General features: G+C 44.7%; 1 long non-coding RNA gene across 4 annotated transcripts; it reads right to left on the bottom strand.

Annotated features, from left to right (window-relative positions):
- Positions 1-5,364: 5,364 nt before the first annotated feature.
- LOC128119870 (uncharacterized) lies at positions 5,365-16,416 on the bottom strand. Of its 4 annotated transcripts, XR_008221719.1 has the most exons (6): positions 16,263-16,415; positions 8,269-8,309; positions 7,118-7,205; positions 6,656-6,688; positions 6,381-6,578; positions 5,365-5,982 (listed from the first exon to the last, which is right to left on the bottom strand). It is a non-coding gene; the product is annotated as an uncharacterized LOC128119870 (long non-coding RNA). The 4 variants fall into 4 exon arrangements; XR_008221717.1 differs by having other exon boundaries at positions 6,381-6,688; positions 16,263-16,416; XR_008221718.1 differs by lacking the exon at positions 7,118-7,205 and having other exon boundaries at positions 16,263-16,364.
- Positions 16,417-16,488: the final 72 nt, after the last annotated feature.

Genomic DNA, 16,488 nt, shown 5'->3' with positions numbered 1-16,488 from the left:
AAAAAGCAGAAACTGACAGAGAGGAAAGGAGATTCTATTGGGAAGGGTATTAGAGGCAAAGAATGTGGCTGCCTTCTACCTGTGTCCTGAGAACTTGTGTGAGACTGAATTAAAAAGTGATGGATTAATGTCTTTGGTCCAGGAAATTTTAAGACAGCATTCAGTGTGTGTCACGGCTGCTGCTCACTGCTTTGTTCAGATCTTCAGTGAAAAAGAGCAAAAATAGATTAAAAACTATGAAGACTGGTGAAGAAACATGTGTGTACTTAATGTTATGGAAAACAGGAAAAGAGCCCTAAAGAAATACCAATTAGGCCGGGCGGTGGTGGCGCATGCCTTTAATCCCAGCACTCGGGAGGCAGAGCCAGGCGGATCTCTGTGAGTTCGAGGCCAGCCTGGGCTACCAAGTGAGTTCCAGGAAAGGCACAAAGCTACACAGAGAAACCCTGTCTCGAAAAACCAAAAAAAAAAAAAAAAAAGAAATACCAATTAGACACATTTGAAAGGAATAGCCTATGTATACAAAAGCCAGAGCCACCTGTGGTCCTGGGTGGCCAGGCTGCATCCTACTTGGCAACCTCATCTATATAGTACCAGTTTCATCGGCATGGAAGGTATAAGTGTTAGGATGCCACGGAGATTTATATTAGGAGTTTAGGTGGCTCTGAGACCAAGTGATATGTGGTCAGGTCCTGAGGGGTCATTACATGAAGCTGTGAAGGTGAAACCCTGAGTGGAAATGTAGCCCGGGAGGCTGAAGAGGCCAGAATCATAGGAGGTCTAAGGACATTTGCAGACACAGAGAGAAAATGGCCCAAGAGAGGCTGTCCCGTGCTGCAGAACGCAGAGACAGCGCCCCTTGCAGCCCAGATGATGTCATCAGGAGCTGCAGGTGGACATGGGACTTCAGGGTTTGGCATTTTCTTTGTCTGGCTTGGTCTTGCTTTGGTCTGAACATTTCTTGCTGTGCCCCCAAATCCTTCCTTTAAAATGGAGAGGTTTGTTTATTCTGTGCCATTGTGTGTTGGAACTATATAACTTTTGACTTTATAGGAGATCACAGTGAAGAGATTGCCTTGAGTTTCAGAAGAGATTAAAATTTGGAAAAGTTTTGGAACTATTAAAAGACTGGAGATTTTTTTGAAACCGAACAGAACTTGTTTTTGAATTATGAGACGGCTATGAGCCTAGGAAAATGGGAGTGGAAAGTAATGGCCTAAAAATGACATGTTTGGCTCGGCGGTGGTGGTGCATGCCTTTAATCCCAGCACCCAGGAGGCAGAGGCAGGCGGATCTCTGTGAGTTCAAGGCCAGCCTGGGCTACAGAGTGAGCACCAGTACATCCAGGACTACACAGAGAAACCCTGTCTTGGAAAAAAAAATGACATGTTTGGAAATCAAGTTGATGAGTGGTGAATTTGTGACTGTTTTTATTGTCAACTGGTTCTAGAATCACCCTGGAGACAAATCTCTGGGCGTGTCTGTGATGGATTTTCTAGATTATGTTAATTGAGGTGGGAAGATGTAGTTTTTTTGTTTTGTTTTGTTTTTTTAACTCTTTGGGGGCCTGCCACCCAGCTCCCAAATAAATATACGGAGACTTGTTCTTAATTATGAATGCCCAGTCTTAGCTTGGCTTGTTTCTAGCCAGCTTTTCTTTCTTTTTTTTGTTTTGTTTTGTTTTTTCAAGGCAGGCTTTCTCTGTGTAACAATCCTGGCTGTCCTGGAACTCTCTGTGGAGAAAACTAATAATGCAAACACCTGCTGTATATCAGATAATATTCCAGGTGAAGGAGATACTCCAGTGAGCCAAACAGGAGAATTCCTTCGATAATTGAAAGAGTCAGATTATAGCCAAGATAAGTAATTATGCTCAGTTTTGAAAACTATTGTCTTTCTAAAAAGTGGATGCTTATAAACCACCCTGAGTCTAATACTTTTAAATATAAACCCTAACTTTGCTATGTTAACATGACTAAAACAGCTCATACTCAGCCCTTGCTGTTTAGAAACATTTTCCACTCTTCCCCTTTCAATGTTCTATTTTATTCCATTTTTGTTTTTGAGAAAATTAATTGATATGTGTAACCGTAAATATTTACGGGGTAGAGTGTGGCACACTGATGGTCAGATGGGTTAATTGTCGTATCCATTACTAAAAACACTGTCACTGGTATTGGAAACATGCAAAATCCTCTCTACTGATTATTTTGTAATGTTTGAGTGATTCTTATCAACACCACTGGAAGGAATTCATCCATTACCCATCTTCTTTCCAAACTCCCCCTCCTGTCTCCCTTCCCAGGCTCTGAAAACTACTATTCTTTTCTGCTTTTTAAGTTTTCAAGATGGAATTTTATTATATAGCCCAGGCTGGCCCCAAACTTCTGACCTCCCTGCTCAGCCTCCCAGGCACTGAAATTACAGGTATGTACTCCTCTTGCTCCCTTCCCCCATCCTCCTCTTCTCCCTCCTGTGGCTCCTCCCTCCTCTTCTTCTAGACAATGTCTCACTGTAGCCCAGGCTGGCCTTAAATTGCCATAATCCTTCTGCCTCAGCCTCCCAAGTGTTAGGATTATAGGTATGAGCCAGCACACCTCACCTCTATTCTCTACTTCTGTAAGCTCTTTTTAAGGTTCCACAATTAAGTGAGAACATATAATGTTTGTTTTTCTATGTCTGGCTTATCTCATTTAACATAATATCTTCCAGTTCCCTCCAAGTATCTGCAAATGACAGACTGTTCTTTTTTTCTTTTTCTTGAAAATGTTTTCATAATATATATATATATATATATATATATATATAAACACTATATATATATATATATATATATATATATATATATATATAGAGAGAGAGAGAGAGAGAGAGAGAGAGAGAGAGAGAGAGATGGTCTCTTTACAGCCCTGACTGTCCTGGTACTCACTATGTAGACCAAGATGGCCTAGAACTAATAGAGACCGACCTTCTTCTGTCTCCAGAGCTCTGGGATTAAAAAATGTGTGCCACCACACCCAGCTCATACAATATGCTTTTCTCATGCTTTCCCCTCCCCGATACTTTCATTATTTTCATAACTAAATGCTATGCACTAGATTTCCCACCAGTTTTTCATTGGATGATGGATCCGTAGTTTAATTCAGTACCGTGGCTACGGTGAACAGTGCTACAACCACCATGGAATGCTGATGTCCACACAGCACCTTTACTGCCTTTCCATGTAAATCAAGTAGGGAGATTTCTGGGTCATATTCTAGTTAATAGTTTAAAACATTGGGGCTGGAGAGATGGCTCAGAGGTTAAGAACACCGACTGCTCTTCCAGAGGTCCTAAGTCAATTCCCAGCCACCACATGGTGTTTCACAACCATCTGTAATGAGATCTGGTGCCCTCTTCTGGCCTGCAGGGACACATGCAGGCAAAACACTGTCCATGTAATAAATAAACAAATCTTTTTTTAAAAAAGTTTACAATATTTTGTAAAATAGCTAAGTATGAATTACACTTATGACAGAATGAAACAGGTTATAATCACTTGTCCACGTGCCTCAACTTTGAGTGTGTGTGTGTGTGTGTGTGTGTGTGTGTGTGTGTGTGTCCTGCATGTATGTATGTGCACCACACGAGTGCCTGGTGCCTTTGGAGGTCAGAAGACCCTAAAATAACCAATAAGTTATTTTCATTTATTTATTTATTTATTTATTTATTTATTTATTTATTTATTTATTTATTTATTTGAGCTGAGGATCGAACCCAGGGCCTTGAACTTGCTAGGCAAATGCTCTACCACTGAGCTAAATCCTCAACCCCCAATAAGTTATTTTAAGAGTTGGTTTTTTTGTTGTGTTTGTTTTTTGAAGGGCTCTTTGCAGACAACCCTAACTTCCTTTAGTATCACATCAGGGAGCCCTGGCTGTTCCTTTCCTGGTTCTGTTATAATGTATTTGTGCAAACATTGTTTCTACACAGTGTCTGTTTCACACGACCTTGAGCCTCTTACTCAATGTTTTGGCAGGAAGTGGTAACTGTTGCTAGGTCGATTCTTGCATTAGGACTGGAAAGTACAGGTAAAGCATAATGAATTTCCGTGTCTGAAATCTGAGATGCCCTGAAATCCGAGATGCCCTGAAATCCAAAACATTCTGGCACTAAGTTGTCAAATTGAAAAACTCTACAGATGGGGACTGGGTGGTTAAGAGCCCTGGCTGCTCTTGTGGAGATTGCAGGTTCGATTCCCAACACCCACAGGGCCACTTATAGCCGGCTGTAACTCCTGGTTTCTGGAGCTCTAATGCCCTCTTCTGGCCTCTGCTGGCACCACAGACATACATACACGCAAACGTTCACACACATAAAAATGAATGTTGTTGTTTTTTTTTTTTTTTTTTCGAAACAGGGTTTCTCTGTGTAGCTTTGCGCCTTTCCTGGGACTCACTTGGTAGCCCAGGCTGGCCTCGAACTCACAGAGATCCGCCTGGCTCTGCCTCCCGAGTGCTGGGATTAAAGGCGTGCGCCACCACCGCCCGGCTGAATGTTTTTTTATAAAGGAAAAAAAAAGCCACAAATAACACTTTGTGAGGAATTTCGGTCAAAATGCAGATGCAGTCAGTTGTGGTAACATACATCTTTGATCCCATTACTTGGAGAAAGATAGTCAGAACTCTGCATTTGAGGCCAGCCTGGTCTAAAAGGGAGTCCCAAACCAGCCTCTGATGGACTGAACTTCAAACAGCCGGACAAAGGCGTATATTTATTGATTATTGCTGGGTTTTGGGTAAACAAGTTCCTCACACTGAGTCCCTGATCTAATCTATACGGTTTTCTGAAGGAAAGCATCACACACACACACACACACACACACACACACACACACACACACACACCCCACACACCCCTACTTTAGTCTTTTACTGTGAACTGTTTGCAGTACCCAGTAACCCAAGAGATTCAGGAGTGCCAGAAGTGTCTTGTGACCAAAGCCAGGCAAACGCTGTAGAGCTGCTTCAGAAAACCACTCTGTAAATCACAGAAGACAATCACCGATTTCTACCACGATTTCATCGAGGTTAAAGAAAACAACTGTTCTAATGTTTACCCCAGATACAGTGGCCCTGCTAGGCTCTTACACACCAGTCAGGACTATATGGTGAGGTCCTGCCTCAACAAACAAACAAGGAAAATCAAAACCAAACCAAACAAACCCAAGGGGCTGGAAAGAGTATGGACTTCCTTTGAGGAGCACCCAAATCCCATTCCCAGCACTCATGCGGGGAGGCTCACAGCTGCGGGTAATTCCAACTCTAGGACATCTGTTTTAAAAAATGTTAATCGGTGCGGGTTACCATTCGAGGAAGGTTATGAGCCAGGACAAAACCCAGTATCAGCTTTATTAGGAGGAAGGTTTTGGGGGCGGAGGGAATGACAACAAAAGAACCAGGCCTGGGGCCTGGGGAAGAAGCATGTGCAGAGAGGAGAGAGAGAGGGAGGGAGGGAGGTATGGTGGGGGAAGAGAGCAGAGGAGTGACAGGAGTCGTCTGTGTCCAGCTTTTTAAGGATTCCCGTGCACATGTGCAGGTAGGCTTATGGAACTAAACCATGCATGCACTGACTGCGTGACTGTGCTGCATGCATTCACGCGATCACGAAGCACACTGATGCTGCAAGATGTAAGACCCCTTACTTATAAGCTGCTGAACTGCGCATGTGCAGTCATGCAGCTGGAGTGGTGGCAGAATCCTAATAGTCCCAACTTTTTGCTTATTATAAAAAAGCAGGTGAACAGGAATAGGGGCATCGTTTCTCCTGGAAAAACTGCTTCCAGCTGACCTGGTGGGCATGGGTTGACTCTTGAGGGGATAGGGAAGGGGGCCACTGCAGTAACCAGCCGTCCTGGGGTCCTCTGCTGCTTTTGGGTACTGTCCAGGTGGATTCAAGCTGGTTCCAGAGCTCGCCGACCTGTCCACGTGGATTTTTCTGGAGCTTGGAAAAATTTTGAACATATTAAGAAACAGCCATGAGAAAATTAAAGTCTTGAGCTAGTGACCATTGTAGTGTTTGGTATTCCGCTTACATTGGTTAGTGTGTGTGTATGTGTGTGTGTGTGTGTGTGTGTGTGAGAGAGAGTGAGAGAGAGAGAGAGAGAGAGAGAGAGAGATTGGAAAATGTTTTAATTTGTACCTGAGATGAGCCTTATTAGAAAAAGATTATTTTAAAGCACCTGTTTCCTTTATTAGTTTAGCATCCAGGAGACAGGTGATCAATTGTTGAGAGCATTTAACAGTAATGAATTGTTATATTAAAGCCTTTTTTTTTTTTGCAGAGCCCAGACACTTTTGGGTCTGGGGTGTAAATGCCTTTTGACTACTACTGTTCCTTACCACCTGGGTATATCTGATGGTCCTTGGACTCCAGCTCTGTGGTGATCCTGTAACAATTAGCTGAGTAGTTAATTAGGAGAGGGAACCAGGAAGGGAAGAGCTTGTGGGGGGAGACCTCATTCTTCTGGAATTGATGACAAGGCAGTGGATCCTGATGTCCTCTGGAACGTGAGAGAGAGCAGGGCCCCGTCTGTGTCACTGTGCAGGAGAAGAAGCACTGCTGACAGGTCTGGAGTGAGGCACATGGAGGGGGCAAACGAAACGAAAGCTCCTACCTTAGCTGGAAAATCTCTTCCTGTTAAGTAACCCTGAAAGTACAATTACATCTAGTGAGGTGGGTAAGGCTGTCCCCCTACCCTGACAATAGGGAAATGAGGAGAGGTGGGACCCCAAAACTCCCTCAGGACTGAGTGAGAGGCTCAGTGTCCAAAGGAAGGAAACAGATCACCCCATGCTGCATCCTGGGTTCCCTGTGAGCCCGTGGCCAGGCCTAGCAGGTCTGCTGGAGGTCTTGGTTTGATGTCCCCATGCCACAGGGTGCACAGGGGCAGTCAGCTGACCAGTTATCTCTCTAGGTGGCACTTGGAACAAGGCTCAGCTGATGGTCCAGTAGGGCACACACTAGCCCCCATGGCCTTCCAAAACAGGGACCTGGAAGCCCTTATGCAGCTGCTCGGATAGCGTGTGCCCGCATTTGGCAATTCTGTTCACGGGCTTTCTCATCTCTCCCATGGTACCTTAAATGCCACAGCTGAAACTTCTACCTGTGGGGTCAGGAGCCTTGCTCTCCAGATGCTTAAGTTTTGGTCCTAATGTCAGGGAGCTCTGGGAGACAAGAGATAGATTTTATTCCAGGTCTTGAGGGTTTCTTTGTTTGTTTGTTTGTTTGTTTATTTATTTATTTATTTATTTATTTATTTATTTATTTATTTATTTATTTATTTATAGTTTGCTGGCTTGAGGACAACTTTAGGAAGACCTGCCAGGAGGCAGGCTGTAAACCGATCTCTGGCTAGAGAGCCATCTGGATTATTACGATCCCAATGTGGGTCCTGATCGTAAACTTATTTGCATGTGTCCCAGCCTGCTTCCAGACCTGTCCATGCTTAGCAGCCCATCCGGTACTGGAGAACAGAGTGGAGAACAGATAAGGTTCTTTGGAGTCAGAGATTCCTTAGATTCAGGAATGTAAGTGGGCAGGAGAGAGAATCAGAAAGGGAGTGTTTAGATCTTAGGTAAAAGCATGGGGATAAGGTAACTCCTTTCATTTGCCTATTCACTGGCAAAAGTTAGATAATTCCTGTGAAGTATCAGGGTTCAAGGAGCCCTTACAAATTTAAGGCATTTGTCAGAGGAGTGGAACCAAGAAGAGGAAGCCTCCATGTCCCATGACTGCAGCCGAGAGAAAAAAATAAAAGCCGGGCGGTGGTGGCGCACGCCTTTAATCCCAGCACTCGGGAGGCAGAGCCAGGCGGATCTCTGTGAGTTCGAGGCCAGCCTGGGCTACAGAGTGAGTTCCAGGAAAGGCGCAAAGCTACACAGAGAAACCCTGTCTCAAAAAACAAAATGAAAAATAAAAAATAAAAAAATTAAAATAACAAATGAGACCCCAGACCCCCATCTCAAGCTTCACCGAGGATGGGCAATCTGTGGACTGGCATAAATTATCAGCACAAGTTACCCGAACCATTGTCATGGAAGGGGCAAGGGGGGGTGGGGGGGCTATGTACCGGAGGCATCCCCGGGAGTCCAGACAGCATTCAATACTTCAAGAGAGAATGTGTTGTGGTATGCAGTCCAGGACCCCCCCCAGGGGGTCTGGGGGGAGGAATATATCTCAGGCTACAGTCACAGGAAATGGAGAGGGATCAGAAAGGGGAAAACTCACCAATCTTGGCAGCCGGTGTGTTGTGTGTAGTGGTCCAGCAGCTGGGCAAATGAAAAAAATTGGAGCGGGCAGTTGTAAGTTCAATAAACATCGGTACAGGGTCCCGGAGGCAGAGCCCCGGACGCAGGGCCCCGGACGCAGAGCCCTGGATGCAGAGCGCCAAGACAGCCTGTTTCATCACAGCATCAATGTTGTTTTTAAAATGATAAGCAGCTTTTTTTTAATCTTTTTTTTTTTTTTTTTTTGGTTTTTCGAGACAGGGTTTCTCTGTGTAGCTTTGCGCCTTTCCTGTTCTTTATCATTTTTAAAAATGTACTACAGCTAGCTCCCAAATAATAATCTAGAGACTTACTATTAATTATGAAAGCTCGGCCTATAGCTTAGGCTTGTTCCTAACTAGCTCTTATAACTAATTAACTCACTTCTATTAATCTACGTTCTATCACGTGGCATTACCTCTGTTCCATCTTGCATCTCCTGCTTCCTCTCCGTGTCACCTGGTGTTTCCTTCAAGACTAGATTCCGCCTCCTCTTCCTTTCTTTCCCTGGAAACCCTGTCTACACCTCCTGCCTTCACACAGTGTACAAATATCCCACAATCAGTCCCAAAGAGGATGTGTGGAGTCATCGGGGAGGGAGGGGAGCCTGACACAAGCTGAGTGTGAATCGGGATGGCTGCTGACAGAGTTTGCTGGAAAAAGAATACACATTGTATACTCTACAGTTGCACATAGGATTGAATGGGAGAAAGGAAGCGCGGGAGCTGGAGTGTGTTTGAGATCCGGGATTGAGGAAGCCAGCTTTGACCTTGACAAGTTAATAGGCACCAGTCATATGTTAATGGAGGGGCCACAGGAGTCCCTTTTTAGCACACAGGAATTTTTTTCAAGCCCCTGAGGGAATGGGGACTTTTGTTTAAATGCCTGACCTTGGGAAAAGGACTTTCTTAGGGGATCAGACATTCCATTATGGAATATTGTGGTTTCTTGCATGGCTTAGTTTGTCCAAATAGCTAAAGCTTAAAGTGAGCAAAGACGAAGTGAGACAAATATTATTGTGAACCTGAATGGAACTTAGGAATTTATAAATCTTGATTATCAAATATACCTTATTTATCAAGTATATGTAACTTCTCTAAATTTTTTAGCAGCTTGGCATTGACTTGTATGAGAGTAGGCAGAATTATCACTCTATGTGGTTCCACAGTGGCAGGGATTTTTTTTCCAAAGAATTTTTTTTGTTTGTTTGTTTTTGTTTTTGAAACAAGGTTTCTCTGTGTAGCTTTGGTGCCTGTCCTAGATCTCACTCTGTAGACCAGGCTGAACTCGAACTCACACAGATCTGTCTGGCTCTGCCTCCCGAGTGATGGGATTAAAGACATGTGCCACCACCGCCCAGCTCAAAGAATTGTTTTAAGAGGCTGCTGTTAGGATTCTGCCACTCGACCGCACATGCGCAGTTCAGCAGCTAAGCAAGGGGTCTTACATCATTAGTGCGCTGCATGATCATGCATGCGTGGTGTAGCTCCATAAGCCCACCTAAGCATGTTCACAGGAATCCTTAAAAAGCCAGACACAGACTCCTCCTCTCTCTCTGTTCTCCCCGTCCCCCACTATCTCTCTCTCTCTCTGCTCTCTGTATGTGCTTCTTCCCCAGGCCTGGTTCTTTTGTGCCCTCCCCTTCCTCCTAATAAAGCTCTGATACTGAGTTTTGCCATGGCTTGTCATTTTTAAACTTGTTACAGGGACCTATGCTTTTGGGCACCTGAGCTGATATATACAGACACACACATAGGCATACATATACACATAATTTAAATAAATAAATAAAAAACGGGGTGAATGAGCCTTGGAGTTGGCACAGACCACACCCAGACACCAAATTCTCAGCAGAAAGAATATTTATCTATTAAGCAAGATAGACAGGGTGGCTGAACCTGAATTGGGCAGAAACAGCAGGGCGTGGCTCAGCAGGAGTGATTTTTTTTTTTTTTAGGAGAAAAACAGGAAATCCAGGCTAGGACAGGTTGGTAGGTTTTGATTGGGCATGTTAATTAGGGTAGCCAAATGAGGGGCTTTGATTGGGCATGCTAATTAGGAAGCCAAATTGGGGATTTTGATGCTGGACCTTGATGTTTTGATAGCTGGACCTCAGGAATGAGTCAGGCATGAGGAAATGGCCAAACAGGATTCTAGTGGTTTAGCCCAAGAGGGAACGGCAGGACCTGCCCTCAGCATGTAAGGGCCTGTTAGAGCCCTTCTCAGGGTGCTGGGGAGATGGCTCAGCAGTTGAGAACACACACCAGAGTTCAGTTTCCAGCACCCACATCAGATAGCTCCCAACCACCTGTGATTCCATCTCCAGGAGATCTCATGCTTCTTCCAGCCTCCTTGGGTACCAACACAGATGAGCACATACCCACACACATACACACAATTAAAAATGCTAAAAGAAGCCGGGCGGGGTGGTGGCGCACGCCTTTAATCCCAGCACTCGGGAGGCAGAGCCAGGCAGATCTCTGTGAGTTCAAGGCCAGCCTGGGCTACCAAGTGAGTCCCAGGAAAGGCGCAAAGCTACACAGAGAAACCCTGTCTCGAAAAACCAAAAAAAAAAAAAAAAAAAATGCTAAAAGAAATTCTAAACAAAGGCCAAAACATCTTTAAAAGTAAGAAAACAAAACAGAGGTGCAGAAATATGTTGTAGAAAATTACCTCGAGACATGTAAATAAAACATATGTAATACATAGTGAATTTCATGTTTCAGCTCCGATCTCATGCCCAAAATATCCCATTATATATATATATATATATATATATATATATATATATATTTTTTTTTTTTTTTTGGTTTTTCGAGACAGGGTTTCTCTGTGTAGCTTTGTGCCTTTCCTGGAACTCACTCTGTAGCCCAGGCTGGCCTCGAACTCACAGAGATCCGCCTGGCTCTGCCTCCCGAGTGCTGGGATTAAAGGCGTGCGCCACCACCACCCGGCCTCCCATTATATATTTTCAAACATTTCAACATCTGAAATCCGTAATACATCTATTCCCAAGCATTTCAGATAAGGGACACTCAGCTCGTACATTACCGTTTTGCCTGTAATTGCCTGTAAATACCCCTTTCCTATGAAAAACAAGGCCTCGGAAGCTGATAGAGTTACTTAAGCTGGTCTTCTCTGTTGTTGCTGCTGCTGCTTTTTGTTGGTTTATTGGAACAGAATCTCATGTAACCCAGGTTAGCCACCAACTCCTATGTAGCCATCTTATTTAGGTTTTGTTGTTGTTGTTTGTTTTGTTTTCGAGACAGAGTTTCCCTGTGTAGTTTTGGTGCCTGTCCTGGATCTCGCTCTGTAGACCAGGTTGCCTTGAACTCACAGAGATCCTCCTGACTCTGCCTCCCGAGTGCTGAAATTAAAGGTGTGTGCCACCAAGGCCCGGCTTATTTAGGGTTTTTATTGCTGTGAAAAGACACCATGGCCGGGCTGGAGAGATGGCTCAGAGGTTAAGAGCACTGGCTGTTCTTCCAAAGGTCCTGAGTTCAATTCCCAGCAACCACATGGTGGCTCACATTCATCTGTAATGAGATCTGGCGCCCTCTTCTGGCCTGCAGGGATACATGCAGGCAGAACACTGTATACATAATAAATAAATAAATTTAAAAAAAAAAAAAAGACACCATGACCACAGCAACTCTTATAAAGAAAACATTCCATTGAGGTGATGGCTTACAGTTTCAGAGGTTCAGTCCATTATCATCATGGCGAGGAGCATGGCAGCGTGCAGGTAGACAGATGTGTTGCTGGAGGAGTAGCTGAGCTTCCTACATTTTTCAGGCAACAGAAGTCAACTGAGCCACTGGGCAGTATTCTGAGCATAGGAAACCTCAAAGCCCATCTCCACAGTGACACACCTCCTCCAACAAAGCCACACCTCCTAATAGTGCTACTCTCTATGAAATTATGGGGGCCAATTACATTCAAACTACCACATTCCACTCCCTGCGCCCCATAAGCTTGTAACAATATCATAATGCAAAATGCATTGAGTCTAACTTCAAAAGTCCCCATAGTCTATCACAGTCGCAACAATGTTAAAAAGTTCAAAGTTCAAAAGTCTCTTCTGAGATTCATGCAATCTCTTAACTTTGTAATCCCCTTATGAAATCAAAATCAAAAAACAGATCACATACTTCTAACATATAATGGCACAGGATATACATTACCATTCCAAAATGTAGGGAAGGGAGCACAGTGAGGAAATGCTGGACCAAGGCAAGACTGAAAACCAGCTGGACAAACTCCAAACTCTGCAGCTCCATGTCTGATGTCAAAATGCTCTTCAGAACTCCAACTCTGTTTAGCTTTGTTGACTGCAACACACTTCTTTCTCTTGGGCTGGTTCCACTTCCTGTTAGCAGCTCTCCTGGGCAGGTGTCCCATGGCTCTGGCATCTAAACATCTTGGGGTCTCCAAGGCAATCCAGGCTTCAACATCACAGCTTCACTCAATGGCCTCTCTACTAGACCTCCATTTAGAGACACCCTGGACACATGCCTGGGCTCAGGAGCTTTCTCTAGGCATGGAGGCAAATTCCATAATACATTTCTTCTATTCTTAACTCTAAAGCCAGCATCACATGGCCAAAGCTGCCAAGTTCTGCTACTTACTGGGGCTGGAACATGGCCACCTCTTTTAATTACATCTTCACCAGCTTTCTGTCCTTCACTGCCTAAGCTTGACTGTCCTGAAACTTGCTCTGTAGATCAGAGCTGGCCTCAAACTCAGTTCTACCTGCCCCTGCCTTCCTGGTACTGAGATTAAAGATGTGACCCAGGCTCTAAGCTTTTCTTTAGTTCCTTTTCACACACTGGAAACTTAGCTGGGTGGGATCTTGCGCTGAGGTCATCACTCCTTTTTTTTTTGTTTGTTTGTTTGGTTTTCTTTATTTTTTAAGATTTATTTATTTATCATGTATACAGTGTTCTGCCTGCATGTGTGCCTGCAGGCCAGAAGAGGGCACCAGATCTCATTACAGACGGTTGTGAGCCACCATGTGGTTGCTGGAAATTGAACTCAGGATCTCTGGAAGAGCAGCCAGTGCTCTTAACCTCTGAGCCATCTCTCCAGCCCTGTTTGTTTTTCAAGACAGGGTTTCTCTGTGTCATTTTGGTGCCTGCCCTGGGTCTCACTCTGTAGACCAAGCAGGGCTCAAACTCACAGAGATCCGCCTGCATCTGCCTCCCAAGTGCTGGGATTAAAGGTGTGCGCCACCACAACCCGGCTTGCCTGTATTCCATTTCTTAATGCTCCATGCTCTTATTCTCCTCAAAATCTACATTCTGTAATTTGCCCTGCTCAGCTTGCTCCTTTTCGTTATAAATCTCTATAAGCATGAACACTAGTAACCACACGACAGAGTCTATTTTAGGCTGTTTTGAGATTTCCTCTGACAATAGAATTAATCCAAAACTCCTCACTTTAGCCTTAGACAGACTCTTCAGACGAGGGCAGAAGGCAACCACTTTCTTCACCAAAATATCACAAGAACAATCTCTAGGCAACGTATTAAAATTCTTCTCCACTGAAACCTCTTGAGTGAGCCCCCCACAGTTCGAATAACTCTTAGCATCTGTCTTCCATGCTCCTACTCGTGTGGCCCTTTAAGCAGTGCTTAAAGCATTCCACTGCTTTCATAACCTAAAGTAGCAAAATCCAAGTTCTTCCAAATAAAACGTGGTCAGGCCCATCACAGCAATACCCCAGTCCATGGTTCCAACTTCTGTCTTAGGGTTTCTATTGCTGTGAAAAGACACCATGACCATGGCAATTCTTATAAAGAAGAAAATTTAATTGGGGTGTCTCGATTACATTTTCAGAGGTTTAGTCCATTATCATCATGGTGGGGAGCATGGTGGCGTGCAGGCCATTGAGAGCTGAGAGTGCTGCATCTTGCAGATGATAAGAAATCCACTAAGATTCTGGGTAGTATCCTGAGCACAGGAAACTTCAAAGCCCACTCCCACGGTCACACACTTCCTCCAACAAGGCCACACCCCCTCCACCAAAGCCACAGCTCCTAATGGTGCCACTCCCTACGAGATTATGGGTGCCAATTACATTCAAACTACTACAGTAGCTCAGAATGATTTTGAACTTCTGATCCCCCTGCCTCTGCCTTGAGAGTACTGGGATAACAGACATGCACCACTACATTCACCATGCCTGGTTGTGTGATATTTTATAATTTAGAAATTCTTGAAAAAGACATAAGCCCATAAAAATAAATAAAACTAAGCTGGGTGGTAGTGGTGCACGCCTTTGCTCCCAGCAGGAACCTGGTAGCAGGTGTTAATTCAGAGACCACAGAGGGGAGCTGCATACTGGCCTGCTCCCCATGGCTTGCTCAGCCTGCTTTCTTATAGAACCCAGGACCACCAGCCCAGGGATGGCACCACCCACAATGGCTGGGCCCTCCCCCATTAATCACTAATTAAGAAAATGGTCTACAGGCTTGCCCACAGCAGATCCTGTGGAGGCATTTTCTCAGCTGAGGCTCCCTCCTCTGATGACTCTAGCTTGTGTCCTGTTGAGGTAAAACTAGCCAGCACTCTGCCCTGCTGAGCTGAAGTTACAGACTCTCTGGGCTGAGCCCGACTTTTCTGAGTGCTGGGTCTTGAACTCAGGTCCTCACGCTTATACGGAAACACTTTCCCATCTGCTCCTGGCTCCCAGTCAGCTCCCTAGTCTTCCATTTGCTCTTTCTTACTCGATGTTTTTTGTTTCTTGTATATTAAAGATTTTCCTTAAGTAGATAATGATTTTTCATTTTCTGTGTATTTAAGAGTGAGGTCTTAGCTGGGCATGGTGGTGCATACCATGAGCCAGGCGGATCTCTGTGAGTTGGAGCCCAGCCTGGCCTACAGAACGAGTTCCAGGACAGCCAGGGTGATTATAATAGCAGGATTCATGTCTATTTCATTAACAGAAGCCTGATGAGAATATCTTTGGGATTTCCCCCTCAAAGGTATATTATTGCTCTTATTTGCCATTATTTAGGAATTAATATTCTCAGGGCTGCTAAACCAGCTACGATTCTGTTTGCTTTCCACCTTCCAAAATGCTCCTACCACCATTTCACTTCCTTTTTTCATTGTTCTTACAGGTTTCTCCCTTACGATGTGGACAAAAGAAACGCTTTCCCCAAGATCCCAGGCCCTACCCCAACTTTAACTAGGAGTCCCCTTTATTTTATTTTCTCCTTTCTCCTCTCCCTTGCTCTCCTTCCTCTCCCATGCCCATTTTGTTTTGTTTTTTTGTTTCTTCAAGATTTTGCTATGGATAAGCTGGGCTGGCCTCCAACTGTCCATCTTTCTGCCTCAGCCTGTAATTATAGGCATCCGCCTCCACTCTTGGCTCCATTATTCTCTCTTCTCCTTTTGAGACGGAGTCTTGTGTATTCCAGGCTTGGACCAAACTCCATGTAGCCAAGGATGACTACTTGGATTCCAGGTGTACACCAGCATGTTTGGTTTATACTGCGTGGGGGTGGGGATGGGGGTGGGGGGGGTGTGTTGAATCCAGGGATTCACACAATCTAAACAAGTCATCTACCAACGCGTCTGTGTGTGTTTGAGACAGGGTCTCATATATCCCAGGCTGGCCTGGAACCCACCATATGGAGGAGGATGACCCTGAATTATATCCTTCTGCCTCCGCTTCACGAGCGCTGAGATGACAGGCATGCACTACCACACTCAGCCCCTTAAGATAATTTTATTGAAGGACAAATTCCGGTTTTGATACGGATTATTTCGTTGCCCTACAGTAGTATGTGTGTACATATACTTGCTTCTGTATAGTATGCTTCTGTATGGCATGCTTCTGTATAGTAATTGTTTTGCAAAGGGAATTAAGTTACTTCCAAAGATATCCCCCCTCCCCACCATCCGCCTCAATACTCTGCCCGATGGGGGCGCCACACATTGCAAGAAATACCTGAAAAAGCCATCAGAAGCGCTAGGCTGGGCGAGGGCAGAGACAAGGGGCAGAAGGAGACAGCCAGAGACCACGCCTCTCAGGGAATAAAGAGCGAGGGGGAGGGGGTTTAATCTCGTTGGTGATTGGCTGTTATCCCTGGCCAATCATGAGCAGCGATTGATTTTTTTTTTTTTTTTAAACTCAACAGTGATGATCCGCCTCCCCGGAGGCTTTGACGCCACGT

Source organism: Peromyscus californicus, unplaced genomic scaffold, assembly GCF_007827085.1.
Source record: "Peromyscus californicus insignis strain IS unplaced genomic scaffold, ASM782708v3 Scaffold_24__1_contigs__length_46423439, whole genome shotgun sequence".
NCBI classification, from domain to species: Eukaryota; Metazoa; Chordata; class Mammalia; order Rodentia; family Cricetidae; genus Peromyscus; species Peromyscus californicus.
Note: the sequence above shows the minus strand (reverse complement) of the source record. Positions and strands in the feature narration are given on the sequence as shown.